Source organism: Salmo salar, unplaced genomic scaffold, assembly GCF_905237065.1.
Source record: "Salmo salar unplaced genomic scaffold, Ssal_v3.1, whole genome shotgun sequence".
NCBI lineage: Eukaryota > Metazoa > Chordata > Actinopteri > Salmoniformes > Salmonidae > Salmo > Salmo salar.
The window spans coordinates 86,089-107,500 of record NW_025548250.1 but is presented as its reverse complement, the minus strand read 5'-3'; the positions used below and the strand labels follow the sequence as shown (position 1 = coordinate 107,500).

General features: G+C 49.1%; 1 pseudogene; it reads right to left on the bottom strand.

Annotated features, from left to right (window-relative positions):
• Positions 1-5,593: 5,593 nt before the first annotated feature.
• Positions 5,594-21,168, bottom strand: LOC106596731 (coiled-coil domain-containing protein 97-like; annotated as a pseudogene).
• Between the last annotated feature and the right edge of the window lie 244 nt (positions 21,169-21,412).

The following is a 21,412-nucleotide window of genomic DNA, read 5'->3' as shown; positions in this document are numbered from 1 at the left end:
GAGGAAAGCCACATTACTCTAGAGGGAAGCCAGAGGGTCCACATTACTCTAGAGGGAAGCCAGAGGGAACACATTACTCTAGAGGGAAGCCAGAGGGTCCACATTACTCTAGAGGCAAGCCAGAGGGTCCACATTACTCTAGAGGGAAGCCAGAGGGTCCACATTACTCTAGAGGGAAGCCAGAGGGAAGCCACATTACTCTAGAGGGAAGCCAGAGGGAACACATTACTCTAGAGGGAAGCCAGAGGGTCCACATTACTCTAGAGGGAAGCCACATTACTCTAGAGGGAAGCCAGAGGGAACACATCACTCTAGAGGGAAGCCAGAGGGTCCACATTACTCTAGAGGGAAGCCAGAGGGAAGCCACATTACTCTAGAGGGAAGCCAGAAGGAACACATTACTCTAGAGGGAAGCCAGAGGGTCCACATTACTCTAGAGGGAAGCCACATTACTCTAGAGGGAAGCCAGAGGGCCCACATTACTCTAGAGGGAAGCCAGAGGGTCCACATTACTCTAGAGGGAAGCCAGAGACCCCACATTACTCTAGAGGGAAGCCAGAGGGTCCACATTACTCTAGAGGGAAGCCAGAGGGAACACATTACTCTAGAGGGAAGCCAGAGGGTCCATATTACTCTAGAGGGAAGCCAGAGGGCCCACATTACTCTAGAGGGAAGCCAGAGGGTCCACATTACTCTAGAGGGAAGCCAGAGGGAAGCCACATTACTCTAGAGGGAAGCCAGAGGGAAGCCACATTACTCTAGAGGGAAGCCAGAGGGAACACATTACTCTAGAGGGAAGCCAGAGGGAACACATTACTCTAGAGGGAAGCCAGAGGGTCCACATTACTCTAGAGGGAAGCCAGAGGGAAGCCACATTACTCTAGAGGCAAGCCAGAGGGAACACATTACTCTAGAGGGAAGCCAGAGGGAACACATTACTCTAGAGGGAAGCCAGAGGGTCCACATTACTCTAGAGGGAAGCCACATTACTCTAGAGGGAAGCCAGAGGGTCCACATTACTCTAGAGGAAAGCCACATTACTCTAGAGGGAAGCCAGAGGGTCCACATTACTCTAGAGGGAAGCCAGAGGGAACACATTACTCTAGAGGGAAGCCAGAGGGTCCACATTACTCTAGAGGCAAGCCAGAGGGTCCACATTACTCTAGAGGGAAGCCAGAGGGTCCACATTACTCTAGAGGCAAGCCACATTACTCTAGAGGTAAGCCAGAGGGAACACATTACTCTAGAGGGAAGCCACATTACTCTAGAGGGAAGCCAGAGGGAACACATTACTCTAGAGGGAAGCCAGAGGGTCCACATTACTCTAGAGGGAAGCCACATTACTCTAGAGGGAAGACAGAGGGTCCACATTACTCTAGAGGGAAGCCAGAGGGTCCACATTACTCTAGAGGGAAGCCACATTACTCTAGAGGGAAGCCAGAGGGAACACATTACTCTAGAGGGAAGCCAGAGGGTCCACATTACTCTAGAGGGAAGACAGAGGGTCCACATTACTCTAGAGGGAAGCCAGAGGGTCCACATTACTCTAGAGGGAAGCCAGAGGGTCCACATTACTCTAGAGGGAAGCCAGAGGGTCCACATTACTCTAGAGGGAAGCCAGAGGGTCCACATTACTCTAGAGGGAAGCCAGAGGGAAGCCACATTACTCTAGAGGGAAGCCAGAGGGTCCACATTACTCTAGAGGGAAGCCAGAGGGTCCACATTACTCTAGAGGGAAGCCAGAGGGTCCACATTACTCTAGAGGGAAGCCAGAGGGTCCACATTACTCTAGAGGGAAGCCAGAGGGAACACATTACTCTAGAGGGAAGCCAGAGGGAAGCCACATTACTCTAGAGGCAGAGTTAAGAGCCGAAGCCCCTTCGTCGGTGATTGGGTCACCAGTGGGGATTCTTCAATAAAGTCTGTAATTGTAACTGAGAGACGACTTGTTTCCATTCAAAATGTTTTATTTAAAAAAATACTTTACCAAATATCTTAGTTAGATGTAAAATTACGCAACTAAGATCTCTTAAGACAAAAAAAAAAATGTCCAAATAAACAACAGATTTATTGAGCTGAATCTTAATCTTAATCTTAATCTTGATTATTTTGGCTACAGCCTCTCAAAATGGACAAACTGTACCATTGCCGCTTTATTCTCGTTTAAAAAAAAAAATTAAATCAAATGTTATTTGTCACATACAGATGTAGCGAAATGCTTGTGTTTCTAGCTCCAACAGTGCAGTAATATCTAACAATACACAACAATACACACACATCTAGAAGTAACAGAACGGAATTAAGAATATATATATATATATATATTAAATAAATAAAAGGTTAGGGCGAGTAATGTTGCTTTATCTTGGCCAGGTCGCAGTTGTAAATGAGAACTTGTTCTCTACTAGCCTAACCTGGTTAAATAAAGGCTTTTCTACTAGCCTAACCTGGTTAAATAAAGGACTTGTTCTCAACTGGCCTAACCTGGTTAAATAAAGGACTTGTTCTCAACTGGCCTACCTGGTTAAATAAAGGACTTGTTCTCAACTAGCCTACCTGGTTAAATAAAGGACTTGTTCTCAACTGGCCTACCTGGTTAAATAAAGGACTTGTTCTCAACTGGCCTAACCTGGTTAAATAAAGGACTTGTTCTCAACTGGCCTAACCTGGTTAAATAAAGGACTTGTTCTCAACTAGCCTACCTGGTTAAATAAAGGACTTGTTCTCTACTAGCCTAACCTGGTTAAATAAAAGGACTTGTTCTCAACTAGCCTAACCTGGTTAAACAAAGGAGTTCCCACATATGCTGAGCACTTGTTGGCTGCTTTTCCTTCACTCTGCGGAACCAACTCATCCCAAACCGTCTCAATTGGGTTGAGATCAGGGGGGGATAGTGGTCATCTGATGCAGCACTCCATCACTCTCCTTCTTGGACAAATATCCCTTAACCAGCCCGGTAAGTGTGTTGGGTCATTGTCCTGTTGATGAAGACATTATAGTCCCACTAAACCCAAACTCCAGCTTCAGTGATTTTTTTTTGAAAATTCATTCCAGTCATTTTTTTTGTTTGTTGTTGTTGTTGTTGATAAAAACACTATCTACCTTCCCAATGAAAACACAATTCAAACATTAAATTGAAAAGGGAAAGAGATGTTTCTGTTGCATCGTTGACAAAATGACAGAGCAGCACAGATTACGGATGATGGCGTGACGGGCCTTTTACCTCAGCAGCATCATCGTCGAATCTGCCCATTATAAACCCGGCTCGTTTGGCTCCTGGATGCTGATTGGCTGAAAGCCGTGGCATACCATGTATTTTGTACTGTTCTAATTGACATTGATAACCGGTTTTATCAAAGCAATAAGGCACCTTGGAGGGTTTGTGATATATGGCCAATATACCACGGCTAAGGGATGTGTCCAGGCACTCAGCGTTGCGTCGTGCCCAAGAACAACCCTTAGCCGTGATATATTGGCCATATATCACACCCCCCCCCTCGTGCCTTATTGGTTGAATCGAAGACTGGTCTGGCCAGAATCATAATGAGCGGTATTACGCGGGCGGGGAAATCATGAGCCCTGTTCATTTATTGGATTCATTTGCGAGTTGAATTTGAATCCCTGAATGTGTTCTCCGCCATTAATGGAAACGGGGAAAAAAATCCCTCGGAAATAAAAATGTAACAGATTTCACTCCTGGAACACAATTTCCACCTGTTTTCAGCCCTGTGAAATACTACAATCAGCTCTCTGACTCATTCAGAAATACTGAGTCGCTGACTCAGTTACAATCAGCTCTCTGACTCAGTTACAATCAGCTCTCTGACTCAGTTACAAATCAGCTCTCTGACTCATTCAGAAATACTGAGTCGCTGACTCAGTTACAATCAGCTCTCTGACTCAGTTACAATCAGCTCTCTGACTCATTCAGAAATACTGAGTCGCTGACTCAGTTACAATCAGCTCTCTGACTCAGTTACAATCAGCTCTCTGACTCAGTTACAATCAGCTCTCTGACTCAGTTACAAATCAGCTCTCTGCCTCATTCAGAAATACTAACTCTTCATTGAGTCGCTGACTCAGTTACAATCAGCTCTCTGACTCAGTTACAATCAGCTCTCTGACTCAGTTACAATCAGCTCTCTGACTCAGTTACAAATCAGCTCTCTGCCTCATTCAGAAATACTAACTCTTCATTGAGTCGCTGACTCAGTTACAATCAGCTCTCTGACTCAGTTACAATCAGCTCTCTGACTCAGTTACAATCAGCTCTCTGCCTCATTCAGAAATACTAACTCTTCATTGAGTCGCTGACTCAGTTACAATCAGCTCTCTGCCTCATTCAGAAATATTAACTCTACATTGAGTCGCTGACTCAGTTACAATCAGCTCTCTGACTCATTCAGAAATACTAACTCTTCATTTGAGTCGCTGACTCAGTTACAATCAGCTCTCTGACTCAGTTACAATCAGCTCTCTGACTCATTCAGAAATACTGACTCTTCATTTGAGTCGCTGACTCAGTTACAATCAGCTCTCTGACTCATTCAGAAATACTAACTCTTCATTTGAGTCGCTGACTCAGTTACAATCAGCTCTCTGACTCATTCAGAAATACTAACTCTTCATTTGAGTCGCTGACTCAGTTACAATCAGCTCTCTGACTCAGTTACAATCAGCTCTCTGACTCATTCAGAAATACTGACTCTTCATTTGAGTCGCTGACTCAGTTACAATCAGCTCTCTGACTCATTCAGAAATACTAACTCTTCATTTGAGTCGCTGACTCAGTTACAATCAGCTCTCTGACTCATTCAGAAATACTAACTCTTCATTTGAGTCGCTGACTCAGTTACAATCAGCTCTCTGACTCATTCAGAAATACTAACTCTTCATTTGAGTCACTGACTCAGTTACAATCAGCTCTCTGACTCAGTTACAATCAGCTCTCTGACTCAGTTACAATCAGCTCTCTGACTCAGTTACAATCAGCTCTCTGACTCAGTTACAATCAGCTCTATGACTCAGTTACAATCAGCTCTCTGACTCAGTTACAATCAGCTCTCTGACTCATTCAGAAATACTGAGTCGCTGACTCAGTTACAATCAGCTCTCTGCCTCAATCAGAAATACTAACTCTTCATTGAGTCGCTGACTCAGTTACAATCAGCTCTCTGACTCAGTTACAATCAGCTCTCTGACTCATTCAGAAATACTAACTCTTCAGTGAGTCGCTGACTCGGTTACAATCAGCTCTCTGACTCAGTTACAATCAGCTCTCTGACTCAGTTACAAATCAGCTCTCTGACTCATTCAGAAATACTAACTCTTCATTTGAGTCGCTGACTCAGTTACAAATCAGCTCTCTGCCTCATACAGAAATACTGAGTCGCTGACTCAGTTACAATCAGCTCTCTGACTCAGTTACAATCAGCTCTCTGACTCAGTTACAATCAGCTCTCTGACTCAGTTACAATCAGCTCTCTGACTCACTCAGAAATACTTCAGTGGCCAGTGTTGTCAGCAGGGTCCAAACAAGAACTAGGGAACTAGTTAGGAACTAGTTAGGAACTAGTTAAACTGACTAACAACGTAGGTAAACATACACGATTTATTGCCATCCATACAAACTGAATATTACATGAATGTGACGAGAACAGAAGGACTAGAAACATGACAGTTTAGTTATTACAGAAGTTATCGTATTTTACAGTCCAAATGACAGCTGCTGTCATGACATCATAACTACAGTCATCTCCTCCTCTTCCTCCTCTTCCTCCTCATCTTCATCCTCATCGAAGTACTTCTCCTCTGCATCTCTGTTGACGATGTCCAGGTTGTCGAAGTCAGGGTTCCCATCCACTTCACTGCAACACAACACAGCTGGTAAAATAGTTCAGTCTGTCCACTGTCAACACAACACAGCTGGTAAAATAGTTCAGTCTGTCCACTGTCAACACAACACAGCTGGTAAAATAGTTCAGTCTGTCCACTGCAACACAACACAGCTGGTAAAATAGTTCAGTCTGTCCACTGTCAACACAACACAGCTGGTAAAATAGTTCAGTCTGTCCACTGTCAACACAACACAGCTGGTAAAATAGTTCAGTCTGTCCACTGCAACACAACACAGCTGGTAAAATAGTTCAGTCTGTCCACTGTCAACACAACACAGCTGGTAAAATAGTTCAGTCTGTCCACTGTCAACACGACACAGCTGGTAAAATAGTTCAGTCTGTCCACTGTCAACACAACACAGCTGGTAAAATAGTTCAGTCTGTCCACTGCAACACAGCTGGTAAAATAGTTCAGTCTGTCCACTTCACTGCAACACAGCTGGTAAAATAGTTCAGTCTGTCCACTGCAACACAACACAGCTGGTAAAATAGTTCAGTCTGTCCACTGCAACACAACACAGCTGGTAAAATAGTTCAGTCTGTCCACTGTCAACACAACACAGCTGGTAAAATAGTTCAGTCTGTCCACTGCAACACAACACAGCTGGTAAAATAGTTCAGTCTGTCCACTGCAACACAACACAGCTGGTAAAATAGTTCAGTCTGTCCACTGCAACACAACACAGCTGGTAAAATAGTTCAGTCTGTCCACTGCAACACGACACAGCTGGTAAAATAGTTCAGTCTGTCCACTGTCAACACAACACAGCTGGTAAAATAGTTCAGTCTGTCCACTGCAACACAACACAGCTGGTAAAATAGTTCAGTCTGTCCACTGCAACACAGCACAGCTGGTAAAATAGTTCAGTCTGTCCACTGCAACACAACACAGCTGGTAAAATAGTTCAGTCTGTCCACTGCAACACAACACAGCTGGTAAAATAGTTCAGTCTGTCCACTGTCAACACAACACAGCTGGTAAAATAGTTCAGTCTGTCCACTGCAACACAACACAGCTGGTAAAATAGTTCAGTCTGTCCACTGTCAACACAACACAGCTGGTAAAATAGTTCAGTCTGTCCACTGCAACACAACACAGCTGGTAAAATAGTTCAGTCTGTCCACTGCAACACAACACAGCTGGTAAAATAGTTCAGTCTGTCCACTGTCAACACAACACAGCTGGTAAAATAGTTCAGTCTGTCCACTGTCAACACAACACAGCTGGTAAAATAGTTCAGTCTGTCCACTGCAACACAACACAGCTGGTAAAATAGTTCAGTCTGTCCACTGTCAACACAACACAGCTGGTAAAATAGTTCAGTCTGTCCACTGTCAACACAACACAGCTGGTAAAATAGTTCAGTCTGTCCACTGCAACACAACACAGCTGGTAAAATAGTTCAGTCTGTCCACTGTCAACACAACACAGCTGGTAAAATAGTTCAGTCTGTCCACTGCAACACAACACAGCTGGTAAAATAGTTAAACCCTGTTAGTCTACCCAGTTAGTAATTTAGTCAGTCTACCCAGTTAGTCTACCCAGTTAGTCTACCCAGTTAGTAATTTAGTTAGTCTACCCAGTTAGTCTACCCAGTTAGTCTACCCAGTTAGTAATTTAGTTAGTCTACCCAGTTAGTCTACCCAGTTAGTCTACCCAGTTAGTCTACCCTGTTAGTAATTTAGTTAGTCTACCCAGTTAGTAATTTAGTTAGTCTACCCAGTTAGTCTACCCAGTTAGTCTACCCAGTTAGTAATTTAGTTAGTCTACCCAGTTAGTCTACCCAGTTAGTCTACCCAGTTAGTCTACCCAGTTAGTAATTTAGTTAGTCAACCCAGTTAGTAATTTAGTTAGTCTACCCAGTTAGTCTACCCAGTTAGTAATTTAGTTAGTCAACCCAGTTAGTAATTTAGTTAGTCTACGCAGTTAGTCTACCCAGTTAGTAATTTAGTTAGTCTACCCAGTTAGTAATTTAGTTAGTCTACCCAGTTAGTCTACCCAGTTAGTCTACCCAGTTAGTCTACCCAGTTAGTAATTTAGTTAGTCTACCCAGTTAGTAATTTAGTTAGTCTACCCAGTTAGTCTACCCAGTTAGTCTACCCAGTTAGTAATTTAGTTAGTCTACCCAGTTAGTCTACCCAGTTAGTCTACCCAGTTAGTCTACCCAGTTAGTAATTTAGTTAGTCAACCCAGTTAGTAATTTAGTTAGTCAACCCAGTTAGTAATTTAGTTAGTCTACGCAGTTAGTCTACCCAGTTAGTCTACCCAGTTAGTCTACCCAGTTAGTAATTTAGTTAGTCTACCCAGTTAGTAATTTAGTTAGTCTACCCAGTTAGTCTACCCAGTTAGTCTACCCAGTTAGTAATTTAGTTAGTCTACCCAGTTAGTCTACCCAGTTAGTAATTTAGTTAGTCTACCCAGTTAGTCTACCCAGTTAGTCTACCCAGTTAGTCTACCCAGTTAGTAATTTAGTTAGTCTACCCAGTTAGTCTACCCAGTTAGTCTACCCAGTTAGTCTACCCAGTTAGTAATTTAGTTAGTCTACCCAGTTAGTCTACCCAGTTAGTAATTTAGTTAGTCTACCCAGTTAGTCTACCCAGTTAGTCTACCCAGTTAGTCTACCCAGTTAGTAATTTAGTTAGTCTACCCAGTTAGTAATTTAGTTAGTCTACCCAGGTAGTACTTTAGTTAGTCTACCCAGTTAGTAATTTAGTTAGTCTACCCAGTTAGTCTACCCAGTTAGTAATTTAGTTAGTCTACCCAGTTAGTCTACCCAGTTAGTAATTTAGTTAGTCTACCCAGTTAGTCTACCCAGTTAGTCTACCCAGTTAGTCTACCCAGTTAGTAATTTAGTTAGTCTACCCAGTTAGTAATTTAGTTAGTCTACCCAGTTAGTCTACCCAGTTAGTCTACCCAGTTAGTAATTTAGTTAGTCTACCCAGTTAGTCTACCCAGTTAGTCTACCCAGTTAGTCTACCCAGTTAGTCTACCCAGTTAGTAATTTAGTTAGTCTACCCAGTTAGTCTACCCAGTTAGTCTACCCAGTTAGTAATTTAGTTAGTCTACCCAGTTAGTAATTTAGTCAGTCTACCCAGTTAGTAATTTAGTTAGTCTACCCAGTTAGTCTACCCAGTTAGTCTACCCAGTTAGTCTACCCAGTTAGTAATTTAGTTAGTCTACCCAGTTAGTCTACCCAGTTAGTCTACCCAGTTAGTCTACCCAGTTAGTAATTTAGTTAGTCTACCCAGTTAGTCAACCCAGTTAGTCTACCCAGTTAGTCTACCCAGTTAGTAATTTAGTTAGTCTACCCAGTTAGTCTACCCAGTTAGTCTACCCAGTTAGTCTACCCAGTTAGTAATTTAGTTAGTCTACCCAGTTAGTAATTTAGTTAGTCTACCCAGTTAGTCTACCCAGTTAGTAATTTAGTCAGTCTACCCAGTTAGTAATTTAGTTAGTCTACCCAGTTAGTAATTTAGTTAGTCTACCCAGTTAGTAATTTAGTTAGTCTACCCAGTTAGTAATTTAGTCAGTCTACCCAGTTAGTCTACCCAGTTAGTCTACCCAGTTAGTAATTTAGTTAGTCTACCCAGTTAGTAATTTAGTTAGTCTACCCAGTTAGTAATTTAGTCAGTCTACCCAGTTAGTCTACCCAGTTAGTCTACCCAGTTAGTAATTTAGTTAGTCTACCCAGTTAGTAATTTAGTTAGTCTACCCAGTTAGTAATTTAGTTAGTCTACCCAGTTAGTCTACCCAGTTAGTCTACCCAGTTAGTCTACCCAGTTAGTCTACCCAGTTAGTCGACCCAGTTAGTAATTTAGTCAGCCAGCTACTAACCTGTAGTTAAAGTCTTTGTCGTGTCCGTCCAGGAAGCGTTGGTACATCAGAGTGATGAACTCGTCCCTGAGCAGTGATTTCTCCTGGGGTGATGGTTCATAGCCCTCTGCCCCCAACCCTCCAGCTGGAGGGACCACACACACACACACACACACACACACACACACACACACACACACACACACACACACACACACACACACACACACACAAGTACCGTGAGACACACAGAGACGTGATCAGAATCCCTTACCTTCGCTGCTGACTACCTTCTCAAACTGTTAGCCAACCGTAGTGAATGTCGTCAAACTACTTCCCTTGTTTGAACGCACGTCTGGTGATGCTGTGTGTGTCTTACCCTCTTCCTCTCCCTCTTCCTCCTCCAGTGCGTTCTCCTCCCTGTCCTGCTCCTCCTGCATCCGACTCTGGATCAGTCTCTCCTGGTAGGAGTTGAGGAGGAGGTGGGCCAGTCCCCCTCTGCTCCCCCCGGGCCCCGCTCCTCCCCTGCTTCTCCCTGCATGGCCTCGAGGAGCGACGTAACAGCTGCTCCTCAGTCAGGTATTGGCCGATGTATTGCTCATACAGTAAGGGCTCCCGGCTTCTCATCTGGTCCTCGCTGAAGTACTGGCCCTCTGGGGGGGGGGGGGGGGTTAGAGACATGTGTGAATTTAAATATGCTCTCTCTAATTCTCTCTTTCTCTCTTTCTGTCTTTCTCTCGGAGGACCTGAGCCCTAAGACCATGCCTCAGGACTACCTGGCTTGATGACTCCTTGCTGTCCCCAGTTCACCTGGCCGTGCTGCTGCTCCAGTTTCAACTGTTCTGCCTGCGGCTATTGGAACCCTGACCTGTTCACCGGACGTGCTGCCTGTCCCAGATCTGTTGTCCCAGACCTGCTGGAACCCTGACCTGTTCACCGGACGTGCTACCTGTCCCAGACCTGTTGTCCCAGACCTGCTGGAACCCTGACCTGTTCACCGGACGTGCTACCTGTCCCAGACCTACTCTTGTGTTACTGACTTGTTGCACCCTCGACAACAACTATGATTATTATTATTTGACCATGCTGGTCATTTATGAACATTTGAACATCTTGGCCATGTACTGTTATAATCTCCACCCAGCACAGCCAGAAGAGGACTGGCCACCCCTCATAGCCTGGTTCCTCTCTACCCAGCACAGCCAGAAGAGGACTGGCCACCCCTCATAGCCTGGTTCCTCTCTACCCAGCACAGCCAGAAGAGGACTGGCCACCCCTCACAGCCTGGTTCCTCTCTACCCAGCACAGCCAGAAGAGGACTGGCCACCCCTCATAGCCTGGTTCCTCTCCACCCGGCACAGCCAGAAGAGGACTGGCCACCCCTCATAGCCTGGTTCCTCTCTAGGTTTCTTCCTAGGTTCTGGCCTTTCTAGGGAGTTTTTCCTAGCCACCGTGCTTCTACACCTGCATTGCTTGCTGTTTGGGGTTTTAGGCTGGGTTTCTGTACAGCACTTTGAGATGTCAGCTGATGTAAGAAGGGCTTTATAAATACATTTGATTTGAAATTTGATTTGATCCCTACTGCCTCTGATCTGGAGGACTCACTAAACAGAGAACATCCCTGGTCGTCCCTACCGCCTCTGATCTGGAGGACTCACTAAACAGAGAACATCCCTGGTCATCCCTACTGCCTCTGATCTGGAGGACTCACTAAACAAAGAACATCCCTGATCCTCCCTACTGCCTCTGATCTGGAGGACTCCCTAAACAGAGAACATCCCTGGTCATCCCTACTGCCTCTGATCTGGAGGACTCACTAAACAGAGAACATCCCTGGTCATCCCTACCGCCTCTGATCTGGAGGACTCACTAAACAGAGAACATCCCTGGTCATCCCTACTGCCTCTGATCTGGAGGACTCACTAAACAGAGAACATCCCTGGTCATCCCTACCGCCTCTGATCTGGAGGACTCACTAAACAGAGAACATCCCTGGTCATCCCTAAACAGAGAACATCCCTGGTCGTCCCTACCGCCTCTGATCTGGAGGACTCACTAAACAGAGAACATCCCTGGTCGTCCCTACCGCCTCTGATCTGGTGGACTCACTAAACAGAGAACATCCCTGGTCTTCCCTACTGCCTCTGATCTGGAGGACTCACTAAACAGAGAACATCCCTGGTCGTCCCTACTGCCTCTGATCTGGAGGACTCACTAAACAGAGAACATCCCTGGTCATCCCTACTGCCTCTGATCTAGAGGACTCACTAAACAGAGAACATCCCTGGTCATCCCTACTGCCTCTGATCTGGAGGACTCACTAAACAGAGAACATCCCTGGTCATCCCTACTGCCTCTGATCTGGAGGACTCACTAAACAGAGAACATCCCTGGTCATCCCTACTGCCTCTGATCTGGAGGACTCACTAAACAGAGAACATCCCTGGTCATCCCTACTGCCTCTGATCTGGAGGACTCACTAAACAGAGAACATCCCTGGTCATCCCTACTGCCTCTGATCTGGAGGACTCACTAAACAGAGAACATCCCTGGTCGTCCCTACAGCCTCTGATCTGGAGGACTCACTAAACAGAGAACATCCCTGGTCGTCCCTACTGCCTCTGATCTGGAGGACTCACTAAACAGAGAACATCCCTGGTCATCCCTACCGCCTCTGATCTGGAGGACTCACTAAACAGAGAACATCCCTGGTCATCCCTAAACAGAGAACATCCCTGGTCGTCCCTACCGCCTCTGATCTGGAGGACTCACTAAACAGAGAACATCCCTGGTCGTCCCTACCGCCTCTGATCTGGTGGACTCACTAAACAGAGAACATCCCTGGTCTTCCCTACTGCCTCTGATCTGGAGGACTCACTAAACAGAGAACATCCCTGGTCGTCCCTACTGCCTCTGATCTGGAGGACTCACTAAACAGAGAACATCCCTGGTCATCCCTACTGCCTCTGATCTAGAGGACTCACTAAACAGAGAACATCCCTGGTCATCCCTACTGCCTCTGATCTGGAGGACTCACTAAACAGAGAACATCCCTGGTCATCCCTACTGCCTCTGATCTGGAGGACTCACTAAACAGAGAACATCCCTGGTCATCCCTACTGCCTCTGATCTGGAGGACTCACTAAACAGAGAACATCCCTGGTCATCCCTACTGCCTCTGATCTGGAGGACTCACTAAACAGAGAACATCCCTGGTCATCCCTACTGCCTCTGATCTGGAGGACTCACTAAACAGAGAACATCCCTGGTCATCCCTACTGCCTCTGATCTGGAGGACTCACTAAACAGAGAACATCCCTGGTCATCACTACTGCCTCTGATCTGGAGGACTCACTAAACAGAGAACATCCCTGGTCGTCCCTACTGCCTCTGACCTGGAGGACTCACTAAACAGAGAACATCCCTGGTCGTCCCTACTGCCTCTGATCTGGAGGACTCACTAAACAGAGAACATCCCTGGTCGTCCCTACTGCCTCTCATCTGATTATTTATACTTTTTTTTAATACTTAAATATATATTTTAGCAATTGCGTTTACCTTTTGATACTTCAGTCTATTTAAAACCAAACACTTTTAGACTTTTACTCAAGTAGTATTTTTACTGGGTGACTTTCACTTGAGTCATTATCTATTAAGGCGTATTCACTTCAACTCAACTATGACACTACTGCCTGAGTACCAGGGTCTCTGATTGGTTGCTAGGCTGAGTACCAGGGTCTCTGATTGGTTGCTGAAGACTGAGTACCAGGGTCTCTGATTGGTTGCTGAAGACTGAGTACCAGGGTCTCTGATTGGTGCTGAAGACTGAGTACCAGGGTCTCTGATTGGTTGCTGAAGACTGAGTACCAGGGTCTCTGATTGGTGCTGAAGCCTGAGTACCAGGGTCTCTGATTGGTTGCTGAAGGCTGAGTACCAGGGTCTCTGATTGGTTGCTAGGCTGAGTACCAGGGTCTGTGATTGGTTGCTAGGCTGAGTACCAGGGTCTCTGATTGGTGCTGAAGACTGAGTACCAGGGTCTCTGATTGGTGCTGAAGACTGAGTACCAGGGTCTCTGATTGGTGCTGAAGACTGAGTACCAGGGTCTCTGATTGGTGCTGAAGACTGAGTACCAGGGTCTCTGATTGGTTGCTGAAGACTGAGTACCAGGGTCTCTGATTGGTTGCTGAAGACTGAGTACCAAGGTCTCTGATTGGTGCTGAAGCCTGAGTACCAGGGTCTCTGATTGGTTGCTGAAGGCTGAGTACCAGGGTCTCTGATTGGTTGCTAGGCTGAGTACCAGGGTCTGTGATTGGTTGCTAGGCTGAGTACCAGGGTCTCTGATTGGTGCTGAAGACTGAGTACCAGGGTCTCTGATTGGTGCTGAAGACTGAGTACCAGGGTCTCTGATTGGTGCTGAAGACTGAGTACCAGGGTCTCTGATTGGTGCTGAAGACTGAGTACCAGGGTCTCTGATTGGTTGCTAGGCTGAGTACCAGGGTCTCTGATTGGTTGCTAGACTGAGTACCAGGGTGTCTGTTATTGGTTGCTACACTGAGTACCAGGGTCTCTGATTGGTGCTGAAGGCTGAGTACCAGGGTCTGTGATTGGTTGCTAGGCTGAGTACCAGGGTCTCTGATTGGTGCTGAAGGCTGAGTACCAGGGTCTGTGATTGGTTGCTAGGCTGAGTACCAGGGTGTCTGTGATTGGTTGCTAGGCTGAGTACCAGGGTCTCTGATTGGTGCTGAAGACTGAGTACCAGGGTCTGTGATTGGTTGCTAGGCTGAGTACCAGGGTGTCTCTGATTGGTTGCTGAAGACTGAGTACCAGGGTCTCTGATTGGTGCTGAAGACTGAGTACCAGGGTCTGTGATTGGTTGCTAGGCTGAGTACCAGGGTCTCTGATTGGTGCTAAAGGCTGAGTACCAGGGTCTGTGATTGGTTGCTAGACTGAGTACCAGGGTCTGTGATTGGTTGCTAGGCTGAGTACCAGGGTCTGTGATTGGTTGCTAGGCTGAGTACCAGGGTCTCTGATTGATTGCTAGGCTGAGTACCAGGGTCTGTGATTGGTGCTGAAGACTGAGTACCAGGGTCTCTGATTGGTACTGAAGGCTGAGTACCAGGGTCTGTGATTGGTTGCTAGACTGAGTACCAGGGTCTGTGATTGGTTGCTAGGCTGAGTACCAGGGTCTGTGATTGGTTGCTAGGCTGAGTACCAGGGTCTCTGATTGATTGCTAGGCTGAGTACCAGAGTCTGTGATTGGTGCTGAAGACTGAGTACCAGGGTCTCTGATTGGTGCTGAAGACTGAGTACCAGGGTCTCTGATTGGTGCTGAAGACTGAGTACCAGGGTCTCTGATTGGTGCTGAAGACTGAGTACCAGGGTCTCTGATTGGTTGCTGAAGACTGAGTACCAGGGCCTCTGATTGGTTGCTGAAGACTGAGTACCAGGGTCTCTGATTGGTTGCTGAAGACTGAGTACCAGGGTCTCTGATTGGTTGCTGAAGGCTGAGTACCAGGGTCTGTGATTGGTGCTGAAGACTGAGTACCAGGGTCTGTGATTGGTTGCTAGGCTGAGTACCAGGGTCTCTGATTGGTTGCTAGGCTGAGTACCAGAGTCTGTGATTGATGCTGAAGACTGAGTACCAGGGTCTCTGATTGGTGCTGAAGCCTGAGTACCAGGGTCTGTGATTGGTTGCTAGGCTGAGTACCAGGGTGTCTGTGATTGGTTGCTAGGCTGAGTACCAGGGTCTCTGATTGGTTGCTAGGCTGAGTACCAGGGTCTGTGATTGGTTGCTAGGCTGAGTACCAGGGTCTCTGATTGGTTGCTAGACTGAGTACCAGGGTCTGTGATTGGTTGCTAGACTGAGTACCAGGGTCTGTGATTGGTTGCTAGACTGAGTACCAGGGTCTGTGATTGGTTGCTAGACTGAGTACCAGGGTCTGTGATTGGTTGCTAGACTGAGTACCAGGGTGTCTGTGATTGGTTGCTAGACTGAGTACCAGGGTCTGTGATTGGTTGCTAGGCTGAGTACCAGGGTGTCTGTGATTGGTTGCTAGGCTGAGTACCAGGGTCTGTGATTGGTTGCTAGACTGAGTACCAGGGTCTGTGATTGGTTGCTAGACTGAGTCCCAGGGTCTGTGATTGGTTGCTAGACTGAGTCCCAGGGTCTGTGATTGGTTGCTAGGCTGAGTACCAGGGTCTGTGATTGGTTGCTAGACTGAGTACCAGGGTCTGTGATTGGTTGCTAGACTGAGTCCCAGGGTCTGTGATTGGTTGCTAGGCTGAGTACCAGGATCTGTGATTGGTTGCTAGGCTGAGTACCAGGGTGTCTGTGATTGGTTGCTAGGCTGAGTACCAGGGTCTGTGATTGGTTGCTAGACTGAGTACCAGGGTCTGTGATTGGTTGCTAGACTGAGTCCCAGGGTCTGTGATTGGTTGCTAGGCTGAGTACCAGGGTCTCTGATTGGTTGCTAGACTGAGTACCAGGGTCTGTGATTGCTGCTTTAGACTGAGTACCAGGATCTGTGATTGGTTGCTAGACTGAGTACCAGGGTGTCTGTGATTGGTTGCTAGACTGAGTACCAGGGTCTGTGATTGGTTGCTAGGCTGAGTACCAGGGTGTCTGTGATTGGTTGCTAGGCTGAGTCCCAGGGTCTGTGATTGGTTGCTAGGCTGAGTCCCAGGGTCTGTGATTGGTTGCTAGGCTGAGTACCAGGGTCTGTGATTGGTTGCTAGACTGAGTACCAGGGTGTCTGTGATTGGTTGCTAGACTGAGTACCAGGGTGTCTGTGATTGGTTGCTAGACTGAGTACCAGGGTCTGTGATTGGTTGCTAGACTGAGTACCAGGGTCTGTGATTGGTTGCTAGACTGAGTACCAGGGTGTCTGTGATTGGTTGCTAGACTGAGTACCAGGGTCTGTGATTGGTTGCTAGGCTGAGTACCAGGGTCTGTGATTGGTTGCTAGGCTGAGTCCCAGGGTCTGTGATTGGTTGCTAGGCTGAGTACCAGGATCTGTGATTGGTTGCTAGACTGAGTACCAGGGTGTGTGATTGGTTGCTAGGCTGAGTCCCAGGGTCTGTGATTGGTTGCTCGGCTCACCCCTCTGCAGCTCCATGAGGGCGGCGTAGCGTTGGTTGCGAACGCGGGTCCTGTTGGATCGTCCCGCTGCTCTCCTCCTCACCTCACGGCAGTAGTACTGAGCCCGCGGGTCAGAAATCAGATGGCAGAACGCTGACAGGTGCTGAGGCTTCAGGTGGGCCTGGGGTAAAGGTTAGAGGTTAGAGGCTAGAGGCCCTGGGGGAGAGGGGTTAGAGGTTAGAGGACCTGGGGGAAAGGTTAGAGGTTAGAGGTTAGAGGACCTGGGGGAGAGGGTTAGAGGCCCTGGGGGAGAAGGTTAGAGGCCCTGGGGGAGAAGGTTAGAGGCCCTGGGGGAGAGGGTTAGAGGTTAGAGGTTAGAGGACCTGGGGGAGAGGGTTAGAGGCCCTGGGGGAGAGGGTTAGAGGCCCTGGGGGAGAGGGTTAGAGGCCCTGGGGGAGAGGGTTAGAGGCCCTGGGGGAGAGGGTTAGAGGCCCTGGGGGAGAGGGTTAGAGGTTAGAGGTTAGAGGACCTGGGGGAGAGGGTTAGAGGCCCTGGGGGAGAGTGTTAGAGGCCCTGGGGGAGAGGGTTAGAGGTTAGAGGCCCTGGGGGAGAGGGTTAGAGGCCCTGGGGGAGAGGGTTAGAGGTTAGAGGCCCTGGGGGAGAGGGTTAGAGGCCCTGGGGGAGAGGGTTAGAGGTTAGAGGTTAGAGGACCTGGGGGAGAGGGTTAGAGGTTAGAGGCCCTGGGGGAGAGGGTTAGAGGCCCTGGGGGAGAGGGTTAGAGGTTAGAGGACCTGGGGGAGAGGGTTAGAGGCCCTGGGGGAGAGGGTTAGAGGCCCTGGGGGAGAGGGTTAGAGGCCCTGGAGGAGAGGGTTAGAGGCCCTGGGGGAGAGGGTTAGAGGCCCTGGGGGAGAGGGTTAGAGGCCCTGGGGGAGAGGGTTAGAGGCCCTGGGGGAGAGGGTTAGAGGTTAGAGGCCCTGGGGGAGAGGGTTAGAGGCCCTGGGGGAGAGGGGTTAGAGGCCCTGGGGGAGAGGGTTAGAGGCCCTGGGGGAGAGGGTTAGAGGCCCTGGGGGAGAGGGTTAGAGGCCCTGGGGGAGAGGGTTAGAGGCCCTGGGGGAGAGGGTTAGAGGCCCTGGGGGAGAGGGTTAGAGGACCTGGGGGAGAGGGTTAGAGGCCCTGGGGGAGAGGGTTAGAGGTTAGAGGACCTGGGGGAGAGGGTTAGAGGTTAGAGGCCCTGGGGAGAGTAGGGTTAGAGGCCCTGGGGGAGAGGGTTAGAGGCCCTGGGGGAGAGGGTTAGAGGCCCTGGGGGAGAGGGTTAGAGGCCCTGGGGGAGAGGATTAGAGGCCCTGGGGGAGAGGATTAGAGGCCCTGGGGGAGAGGGTTAGAGGCCCTGGGGGAGAGGGTTAGAGGTTAGAGGCCCTGGGGGAGAGGGTTAGAGGTTAGAGGCCCTGGGGGAGAGGGTTAGAGGCCCTGGGGGAGAGGGTTAGAGGCCCTGGGGGAGAGGGTTAGAGGCCCTGGGGGAGAGGGTTAGAGGCCCTGGGGGAGAGGGTTAGAGGCCCTGGGGGAGAGGGTTAGAGGACCTGGGGGAGAGGGTTAGAGGCCCTGGGGGAGAGGGTTAGAGGTTAGAGGCCCTGGGGGAGAGGGTTAGAGGACCTGGGGGAGAGGGTTAGAGGCCCTGGGGGAGAGGGTTAGAGGTTAGAGGCCCTGGGGGAGAGGGTTAGAGGCCCTGGGGGAGAGGGTTAGAGGCCCTGGGGAGAGGGTTAGAGGCCCTGGGGGAGAGGGTTAGAGGACCTGGGGGAGAGGGTTAGAGGCCCTGGGGGAGAGGGTTAGAGTTTAGAGGCCCTGGGGGAGAGGGTTAGAGGCCCTGGGGGAGAGGGTTAGAGACCCTGGGGGAGAGGGTTAGAGGCCCTGGAGGAGAAGGTTAGAGACCCTGGGGGAGAGGGTTAGAGGCCCTGGGGGAGAGGGTTAGAGGCCCTGGGGGAGAGGGTTAGAGGTTAGAGGCCCTGGGGGAGAGGGTTAGAGACCCTGGGGGAGAGGGTTAGAGGTTAGAGGCCCTGGGGGAGAGGGTTAGAGGCCCTGGGGGAGAGGGTTAGAGGCCCTGGGGGAGAGGGTTAGAGGCCCTGGGGGAGAGGGTTAGAGGCCCTGGGGGAGAGGGTTAGAGGACCTGGGGGAGAGGGTTAGAGGCCCTGGGGGAGAGGGTTAGAGGTTAGAGGCCCTGGGGGAGAGGGTTAGAGGCCCTGGGGGAGAGGGTTAGAGGTTAGAGGCCCTGGGGGAGAGGGTTAGAGGCCCTGGGGGAGAGGGTTAGAGGCCCTGGGGGAGAGGGTTAGAGGCCCTGGGGGAGAGGGTTAGAGGCCATATACCAGCCTCTATATAAAACCAAGTCGTAGTCAGGCCAGTTTCAGATACAGAGATACTGCGTGAATACAGGAAGTGAACGAGATGGCAAAGCATTCGTGTCTCCAAAAAACAACAAGTGTAAAAAAAAAAATGTGTCTAGAAAAATAGATTTCAAACATATTTAACTTTTCTAAGGTTTTATTTAATCAGGAGGAGTCCAAACTGAGCCCAGAGAGGTACCTGGTATCGCTCCAGAAACACCAGGGGTTTGGTCCGGTACTGTCCGAGCAGCTCCTCTCTCCGCTGGGCTACGGTCAGCTCTGCATCACCTACCTGCTGGCTCTTCACCTGGCTACCACTCACAGCCACCACCTCCACCATGGCACACACACCGCTGAGATCCGCCTGGGGAGAGACACACACACACACACCGCTGAGATCCGCCTGGGGAGAGACACACACACACACGCTGAGATCCGCCTGGGGAGAGACACACACACACACCCGCTGAGATCCGCCTGGGGAGAGACACACACACACACCGCTGAGATCCGCCTGGGGAGAGACACACACACACACACGCTGAGATCCGCCTGGGAGAGACACACACACACCGCTGAGATCCGCCTGGGGAGAGACACACACACCGCTGGGATCCGCCTGGGGAGAGACACACACACACACCGCTGGGATCCGCCTGGGGAGAGACACACACACACACGCTGGGATCCGCCTGGGGAGAGAGACACACACACACCGCTGAGATCCGCCTGGGGAGAGACACACACACACCGCTGAGATCCGCCTGGGAGAGACACACACACACCCGCTGAGATCCGCCTGGGGAGAGACACACACACACACCGCTGAGATCCGCCTGGGGAGAGACACACACACACCGCTGAGATCCGCCTGGGGAGAGACACACACACACCGCTGAGATCCGCCTGGGGAGAGACACACACACACCGCTGAGATCCGCCTGGGGAGAGACACACACACCCCTGGAAACACACACACCGCTGAGATCTGCCTGGGGAGAGACACACACACACCGCTGAGATCCGCCTGGGGAGAGACACACACACACACCGCTGAGATCCGCCTGGGGAGAGACACACACACACCGCTGAGATCCGCCTGGGAGAGACACACACACACCGCTGAGATCCGCCTGGGAGAGACACACACACACCGCTGAGATCCGCCTGGGGAGAGACACACACACACACACACCGCTGAGATCCGCCTGGGGAGAGACACACACACACACCGCTGAGATCTGCCTGGGGAAACACACACACACACCGCTGAGATCCGCCTACACACCGCTGGGATCTGCCTGGGAAGAGACACACACACACACCACACCACACCACACACACACACACACACACACACACACACATTTGTCTTGTCTTCGCCAATTCCCTGTCCTTCACCGGTTGGTAGCTCGCTAGTTTACACATATACAAATATCTTTAGTAACATCTGGGTTTTTTTACGTCGCTATCTCTCTCCTTGTTGCTGCTTCTCACCTGGTTGTCCTGCGGCTCGTCCTCCTCGGTGTTGTCGGTTACAGAGCAGCTAGAAGCTGGTTCGGTTCCCCTGGGACCGGGCTGTGGGTCGGGCTGTGGTCTCCGGGGGTCGGGCTGTGGTCTCCGGGGGTCGGGCTGTGATCTCCGGTGGTCGGGCTGTGGTCGCCGGGGGTCGAACCATTGTCCCCGGGGGTCGGTGTGTCTGCAGGCCACCGGTTCATCGCTGACAGGCGGACTGGACTCGGGACCAGGGTCGATCTCCCCCCACATTGCGGACGGCACAGCGACGACACCTCTATGGTCCTTCCTAGTAACTTCCTAGTTACAGACGGAAGGTCCCCTCTTTCTTGCGAAACGACACTAATCTGATAAATACTGGTTGAAAAAAAACAATATTAGAATTCTCACTGCATGTTTATAAACCTTTTCGCATTTTCTTCGTTATTTTGAAAAAAAAATGTCGCTTCCTGGTCCGTCGTTGTTATCAGTCCCCTGATTACCAAGGTACGCAGATCAAAGGTTCCTACCACTAAACTATACGGAAGTTGAATGATACATTTAAAATGCATATTTAACAAAGAACAAACATACAGGTTTAAGAATATATATTTTAACAAACGACAGATATTATACTGTATACTATACATTCAGTTATAGATCTAATACTGTATACTATACATTCAGTTACAGATATTATACTGTATACTATACATTCAGTTATACATCTAATACTGTATACTATACATTCAGT